Source organism: Protobothrops mucrosquamatus, unplaced genomic scaffold (genome assembly GCF_001527695.2).
Source record: "Protobothrops mucrosquamatus isolate PMUCROS unplaced genomic scaffold, P.Mucros_1.0 scaffold3145, whole genome shotgun sequence".
Lineage (NCBI taxonomy): Eukaryota > Metazoa > Chordata > Lepidosauria > Squamata > Viperidae > Protobothrops > Protobothrops mucrosquamatus.
In genome coordinates this window covers 36,719-45,216 of record NW_015389145.1, presented here as the reverse complement: position 1 = coordinate 45,216, position 8,498 = coordinate 36,719, and positions in this window count along the sequence as shown.

The window sequence follows — 8,498 nt, the reverse complement described above, 5'->3', positions numbered from 1 at the left end:
AACACCATGTGACCTCAGTTCAAGGAATTCTTCAGTTCGGGAACACACAAGTCAGCAATCCTCGACCTACGACAATTGAGCCCCCAAATTCTGTCATTAAGCAAGACAATGGTGAAGTGAGGTCGCACTCAACGTACAAGCACAAACGGAGTCCAAATTTTCCGTCACTAAGCTGGACCAGCTGTTAAGTCAGCTTTGCCCCATTTTGTGACCATTTTTGCCACCGTGGTTAACTTAGTAACACGGTTGTTACGCGAATCTGGCTTCCTGGCTTGTCAGAAGATCTCCTTGTCAGTGTGTACGAAGTATGGAGTCTTTTATACTGAGCATTAGCAACGAGGCTGGCTGGGGCATTCTGGGAGTTGAAGTCCACGCATCTTAAAAGTTGTTGAGTTGACCTATACCAGGGATAGGCAACCTTGGCTTTTTTATGACTCGTGGACTTCAACTCCCAGAATTCCTGAGCCAGCGTGAGGGAACTATGACCCTTTTATGACTCGTGGACTTCAACTCCCAGAATTCCTTAGCCAGCGTGAGGGAACTAGGACCCTTTTATGACTTGTGGACTTTAACTCCCAGAATTCCTCAGCCAGCATGAGAGAACCAGGACCCTTTTATGATGTGTGGACTTCAACTCCCAGAATTCCTGAGCCAGCGTGAGGGAACTAGGACCCTTTTATGACTTGTGGACTTCAACTCCCAGAATTCCTCAGCCAGCATGAGAGAACCAGGACCCTTTTATGATGTGTGGACTTCAACTCCCAGAATTCCTGAGCCAGCGTGAGGGAACTATGGCCCTTTTATGACTTGTGGACTTCAACTCCCAGAATTCCTCAGCAAGAGTGGCTCACCATGCTGGCTCAGGAATTCTGGGAGTTGAAGTCCACAAGTCATAAAAGAGCCAAGGTTGCCTACCCCTGACCTATACTATACCAGCACTTGATATATAGGTAGTCCTCAGTTTATGACCACAATTGAGCCCAAGATTTCTGCTGCTAAGCGAGACGTTTATTGATAACAATGGCACTAGCGATCCTTAAGGGAGTTTTGCCGCCATTTTACAACTTTATTGCCACAGCTGTTAAGGGAACCACTACAATTGTGAAGTTAGCAAGACGGTCGTTAAGTGAAACCGGCTTCCCCGTTGACTTTGCTTGTCAGGGAGGTCGCAAAAGGGGATCGTGTGACCCCGGTGGGACACTACGACCGTCATAAATATGAGCCAGTTGCCAAGCTTTCCGAATTTTGATCACATGAACACAGGGAGGGCTGCCAACAGCCGTTAAGGGTGAAAAACGACAGTAAGTCACATTTGAACGGCCACTAAATGAATGGTTGTAAATTGAGGACTATACAAGGAACAATGGATGGAAACTGAACAAAGAGAGAAGCAACCTTGAACTGAGGAGAAACTTCCTGATAGTGAGGACAATTAACCAGTGGAACAGCTTGCCACCAGAAATTGTGGACGCTCCATCACTGGAGATTTTTAAGAGACTAGACAGTCACTTGTCTGAGATGGTATATACAGTAGGTTCTCCTGCTTGAGCGAGGGGCTGGACTAGAAGACCTCCAAGGTCCCTTCCAGCTCTATTCTATTCTATTCTATTCTATTCTATTCTATTCTATTATGCTGGAAAATGCAGCTGCTGTGAATGCACAGATTTAGCCTTAGGGGAAAGTTAAAAAAAAAGAGTAGGGGGCTGGACTAGAAGACCTCCAAGGTCCCTTCCGACTTTTTCATTCTTTTAATATTTTAATATTTCTGTTCTGAAAGACCCCAAGGGCTGGGTTTTTTTAGCTTTGTTTCATTTTTAATCTAGATTTGTTTTCTCCTGTCGTCAGCAGGGGCTTGAACTGTTTTGGAAGAAAAGCAGAAGCGTAAAACCAAATCGCTGGGTACAAAGATTTCCTGAGAATCACAAACAAAGTTCCTGTTTATTCCACACCCAGGAAAGTGTCTTTGTTCCCTTCAGATCAGCTGTCAAATAAAGTAAAAATGATGATAGATACACCAAAGAACAATTTGGCACCGGATTCATATTTTCCCATTAATCAAATCTGCTTGTTTTGGAACCCGGCGTGCTCACAAGCCCAGGCAGGGGAGGGCTGTTCAACAAACCCTGGCTTAATGGGATCATTAAATGCAAACAAGCCAGACCAACATTAGATTGGGGGAGAGTACAGGTAGTCCTTAACATATGGCCTCAATTGAGCCCAAAATTTCCCTCGCTGAGCAAGACAGTCACTAAGTGAATTTTGCCCCATTTTACAACGCTTCTCGCCACCGAATCACTGCAGTTGTTAAGATAGTAATATAATTGTTGTGAATGTGGCTTCCCCCTTGACTTGGCTTGTCAGAAGGTAACAAAAGGGGATTGTGTGACCTTGGGAGGCTGCGACCGTCACAATTGTGAGTCAGTTGCCAAGCGTCTGAATTTTGATCACGTCAACACAGGGATGTCGCGAAAAGCAGTCGTAAATCACTTTTTTCAGAATCAGAATTGGAATAGAGCTGGAAGGGGCCTTGGAGGTCTTCTAGTCCAGCCCCCTGCTCGAGCAGGGGAACTTGAACCATCTCAGACAAGTGACTATCCAATCTCTTCTTCAAAACCTCCAGGGATGGAGCGCCCACGGTTTCTGGTGGCAAGCTGTTCCACTGGTTAATTGTCTTCACTCTTAGGAAGTTTCTCCTTAATTCCAGGTTGCTGTTGTGTTCAGTCCTGTTGTAAGTCTGAATGGCCACTAAACGAATCGTCGTAAGTCCAGGACTCCCTGTATTTGCTAAAGCTCTGTGGAAAGTCCTCAGCTAATAGCAAACTCACATCCTGACTTGATCAAGAGCTGAAAAGGGCGAGGAAATTCTTAGCAATTAAGGGGAAGCCTTGAAAACTCAAGAGCGGAAACTCCCCGAATTCTCCAGCCCCGCCCACGCTGGCTGGGGAATTCTGGGAGTTGAAGTCCACCCATCTTAAAATGGCCGAGGTTGCGAATCACTGTACAGTAGTGGCCAAAATTGTGCTAACCTTTTGGGAAAAGTGTACATTTGAGGTTTGATGGCTAATAACGCCACTTTTGGGGGGAGTAGTACCATAAAATTATATATCAATGGAAAGATAATTTAATCAAGAATGTAATGCAATAACTTTCATGAAGGATTTGCTATTAGAATAGCAGTTATAAAGAAGAAAAGTGAAACAAGTAGAAAAAAAACGAGATATACAAAAATGATCACCATAGAAAAAAAGAGATATACAAAAATGATCACCATGTCAGTTAATACTTAGTTAGGTAACCTTTAGCATGAATTACGGCCTTACAACGTGGAGTGAAGCAAGTCCTTTAGTTCTGCAGCTGTTATAATGTGAAACCAAGATTGAATGATTGCTTCTATTAACTGGGTTTTATTGCTGGGTTGCTTCTGACTAACAAGTTTCTTTAGTCAGCTCCATAGATTTTCAATTGGGTTAAGGTCTGGGCTATTCCCAGGCCTTATAATCATCTTGAAAGCACTTTTTGCACACAGCAGCAACATGGCATGGAGCTGAATCCTGTTGAAATATAAACGCTTCATTGTCTCGGAAAAGATCGTGCGCGGAAGGCTTCAGTTTGGGCTCAAGTATTTCATTAATGTATTTTTGGCCATTTATATTCCCATTAATCACACCAATTCTGCCCACACCTTTTGATGTCATACAACCCCAGATCATAACACTGACTGGATGTTTCACGGTACATGTAATGCAATCAGGATGCCAATCTTATGTATTTTATGCCATCACTACCAAACAGGGAGATCTTGGATCTCATCACTCCAAATAACACGGTCCCATTGTTCCTCTGTCCAAGTAACATGGGTTTTAGCCCAGTTTAGTCTTTTCAACCTTTGTTTGAGAGATAAAAGTGGCTTTTTTGTGTGTGGAATTCTAGATTTTAGGCCAAATTCCTGCAGTCTGCGCCGAACCGTTCTTGCACTCAACTTCACATTGCATTGTGCCATTTCATCCTGTATACACCCAGATGAGTTTCTTCTGTCATGTAGGCACGGTCTCTTAATTCTTCTATCATCACTTGCTGTTGTGCACCTTTTCCTGCCTTTCCCAATCTGGTTTTGTAGTGACTGAGTCTCCTTATACCTCTTCAAAAACCTAGAAATGCCACCTTTGGTTAAGTTTCCACCCATTTTTCTTCTAATTTCTTTAGAACTGTAGCCTTGTTCACTTAATAATACTATTTTACATCGCTTTCTGGGCAACCAGTCAACTCTTTAATTTTATGACATTTTACAAGCTCACTAAAGGAAAGAACACAAAAAAAACCCAGCCAACTTGATAGCGGTCACATAACACACTGACAAATGTCCTCCTCTCGGCTTCAATACAGGACATCAATAACTGGATCCTTCTGTGATCTGATTGGCTCATTGCCAAAACAAGATGACACCTGACTGGCTCTCTAAACACTCATACTCATTGGCTACAACCGAATGAAGGAAAGCTACCTGAGATCAACCTAATCAAATTGTGCTTCCTTTTTCTGGTTATTTGGCTTTAACGTTTCATAGAATACAGATAATTGAACACACTTTGCTGCAGTACATTCTTGATTAAATTATCTTTCCATTGATATATAATTTTAGGGTACTACTCCCCCCCCCAAAAAGTGGTGTTATTAGCCATCAAACCTCAAATATACACTTTTCCCAAAAGGTTTCCACAATTTTGGCCACTACTGTATGGATTTCGTGATATAACTTGGTATCTGTATTTCTTAGCTCAAACGTGTGTATTACTGTCCTTTGCTTAGCCTTCATGCTGATCAGATCCCCAAACCGATCGATTTTTTTCGGTTTACGACGCTAAATAAAGTTCTGGTTGTTTTCCGACCGATGTTTGGTTAACTGGGACAGCTGATGGTCAGCAAGTAAATATTTGAAAATTATTATTTCCGTGCCAAATATTTCAACAGGTCGAGAGTGCTGGCATTCATACCAGGAATTTGCTACTCTCCTTTCAGCCAGAGAAAACAAGGGCGCAGGACAACATTATATGTATTTATCTAACCTCAGAGTCGGTGAAGCTGATGGGAGCGCCTTTGATTAATGTTTCTAGTCCCTTTGAAGTAACAAGCAAGAATGTGAAATTCTGATTAGAACCAGCTGAATAACAGAATAACAGAGTTGGAAGGGACCTTTGAGATAATGATGATGATGATGATGATGATGAGGAGGAGGAGGAGGAGGAGGATGGAAGGGACCTTGGAGGTCTTCTAGTCCAGCCCCCCGCTCAAGCAGGAGAACCTATACAATCTCAGACAAGTGACTGTCCAGTCTCTTCTTAAAAACCTCCAGTGATGGAGCAGCCATAATTTCTGGTGGCAAGCTGTTCCACAGGTTAATTGTCCTCACTATTAGGAAGTTTCTCCTTCATTCCAGGTTGCTTCTCTCCTTGATTAGTTTCCAACCATTGTTTCTCATCCTTCCCTCTGGTGCTCTGGCAAACAACCTGACCCCCTCTTCCTTGTGGCAGCCCCTCAGACACTGGAACACTGCTATCATGTCTCCCCTATTCCTTCTTTTCTTTAGACTAGCCAAGCCCAAGTCCCGCAGCCGTTCTTCGTATGCTTTGGTCTCCAGGCCTTGGATCATCTTAGTTCATCTTGTTCAAGTTGCTGTCAAAGCTGCTCAGCAGCAGTTTAACTCCATACCAATAGACCCAAGCAGTGGCAGGATTCAAATACGTGAACAACCGGTTCTCTGTGTAGATGCCACTTCCGGAACTCCATTCTGGGCCTGGGCAACAAAAAAAATAGCTACCGGTTCTGCCAATCCGGTCAGCTGAATCCCACCACTGGATGCAAGGCACCATGGCTTCATTGTCGCTTTTGCTATGTGCTAAATAATAATTAACAATACATTGAAAAGCATTCAAATGGGCCGTCCCACAGTGCTAGGCTGCATTAACAGAGGGATGGAATCAAGATCACGTGAAATATTAATACCACTTTACAAGGCCTTGGTAAGGCCACACTTGGAATACGGCATCCAGTTTTGGTCACCACGATGTAAAAAAAGATGCTGAGACTCTAGAAAGAGTACAGAGAAGAGCAATAAAGATGATTAGGAGACTGGAGGCTAAAACATACAAGGAACGGCTGCTGGAATTGGGGATGTCTAGTTTAATTAAGAGAAGAACGAGGGGGGACAGGATAGCAGTGTTCCAATATCTCAGGGGCTGCCCCAAAGAAGAGGCAGTCAAGCTATTCTCCAAAGCGCCCAAAGGCAGGACAAGAAGCAACGGATAGAAACTAATCAAGGAGAGAAGCAACCTAGAACTAAGGAGAAACTTCCTGACAGTGAGAACAATTAACCAGTGGAACAACCTGCCTCCAGAAGCGGTGAATGCTCCAACGCTGGAAGTTTTTAAGAAGAGACTGGACGGCCATTTGTCTGAAATGGTATAGGGTTTCCTGCCTGAGCAGGGGGTTGGACCAGATGACCTCCAAGGTCCCTTCCAACTTTATTATTATTATTATTATTATTATTATTATTATTATTATTATTATTATTATTATTATTATTATTATTATTGGTGTAACACAACGACCCAAAGCCAATATGTTTGAACTGTACATAAAGTCATTTCTCTGGTTTTTTTCCCTAAGGGTCTCCTCGCATTGTAATGGTGAGAGACCTCTCTTCTTGCTTATATATCAATAAAGAGATTTTAATCGTCCATTCTAGACCAGATCCTATTTGGCAAAGGGCTCAGCAGGCTAAGGATCTTGCAGTGATTTTTTTTGGCTTGCAAATCCTGCTTCTGAACAAGCCTCTTGGCAACTGCACTTAAAAGCCACTTGATTTGTCTTCTGAATGCTGCAAAATTATGCAAGTATAGAAATGGAACGGAATGTGCCCAAGAATTGGACAATCTCCACCCAGCCATTCCCATCAGCTTCAGGCTTTCTAATTTGAATTCTCTGAATTCAGCCTTTCTTATCTTAATTCTAAACCGGTGTTTCTTGAGCTGAAGATGCTACTTAGTCAGGTAACAAAATATCTGCAAGCAAATAACTGAGATCAGAGAACACCAAGGACTCCACAATTCTGGGAGTTGAAATCTTACCCACGCTGGCCGGGGAATTCTGGGCGTTGAAGTTTATCCATGCAGTTGTGGGAATTCTGGGAGTTGAAGTCCATTCATAAGCTGGTAGAATTCCAGGAGTTGAAGTCCATCTATGTGGCTGGAGAATTCTGGGATATGAAGTCCACCCATGCTAGCTGGGGAATTCTGGGAGTTGAAATCTATCCATGCTGGCAGGGGAATTCTGGGAGTTGAAGTCCATTCATAAGCTGGTAGAATTCCAGGAGTTGAAGTCCATCTATGTGGTGGAGAATTCTGGAATCTGAAGTCCACCCATGCTGGCTGGGGAATTTTACTTGAAGTCCACCCATGTGGCTGGAGAATTCTGGGGTATGAAATCCACCCGTGCTGGCTGGGGAATTCTGGAATCTGAAGTCCACCCATGCTGGCTGGGGAATTCTAGGAGTTGAAGTCCACCCATGTGGCTGGGGAATTCTGGAGTATGAAGTCCACCCGTGCTGGCTGGGGAATTCTAGGAGTTGAAGTCCACCCATGTGGCTGGGGAATTCTGGAATCTGAAGTCCACCCATGCTGGCTGGGGAATTCTAGGAGTTGAAGTCCACCCATGTGGCTGGGGAATTCTGGAGTATGAAGTCCACCCATTTGGCTGGGGAATTCTGGGAGTTGAAGTCCACCCATGTGGCTGGAGAATTCTGGGACGTGAAGTGCACCCATCTTAAAGTTACTGAGGTGGTTGAGAAACACTAGTTTACATGACACTAAACTGTATGTAATTGCTTTGCCTCTGCATGGATTCTCAGCCATGCTGGTTTGTGAAACACCAAGATAATTATGATTTATTGAACAAACCAAGCTTAGCGCAATCCAATAGCCCAGCTTTTACACCATCTTCCCTTTAAGAGCGTGATAAAAAGGGGGGGTTTAATTCAATTCAATACAAAAAGGAATAAAGTAGTTCCTTTAAGAATGAGGACGCTCCGTCCCGCCGGGAGGTTTCAACTCGATAGCCTTCGGACTGCAATGGTAGTTCCCATCCGCATCCCCCTCTCCCTCCGCTTTAATTGGATTCGCCCGAAGGGACCCAGTTTTGCTCGCGGAGCTTCTACGGACGAGACCACTCGCCACCGACTGATTTCATATTCGCCGCGTATCTCCCCCTTTCTTCACCGGTTGGTTGGTATCACCCCCCCTAGAGGCTGCTAGGATTAGCCCGGCGCCTCTTTTCCGGTTCCACACCCCCGCGGGCCTGTTCAGAATGGTCTCGCCCCGTAGAAATCGGTGTAGACATATCCGGGAGAGACCACTTCAGGGCTTCCAGGAGGGGAGGAACTAGGCAAGGAATCGATGGGGCTTCTCTGAATGTGGCTGGTTGTGCATTAGTCTGAAAGGCAAGGA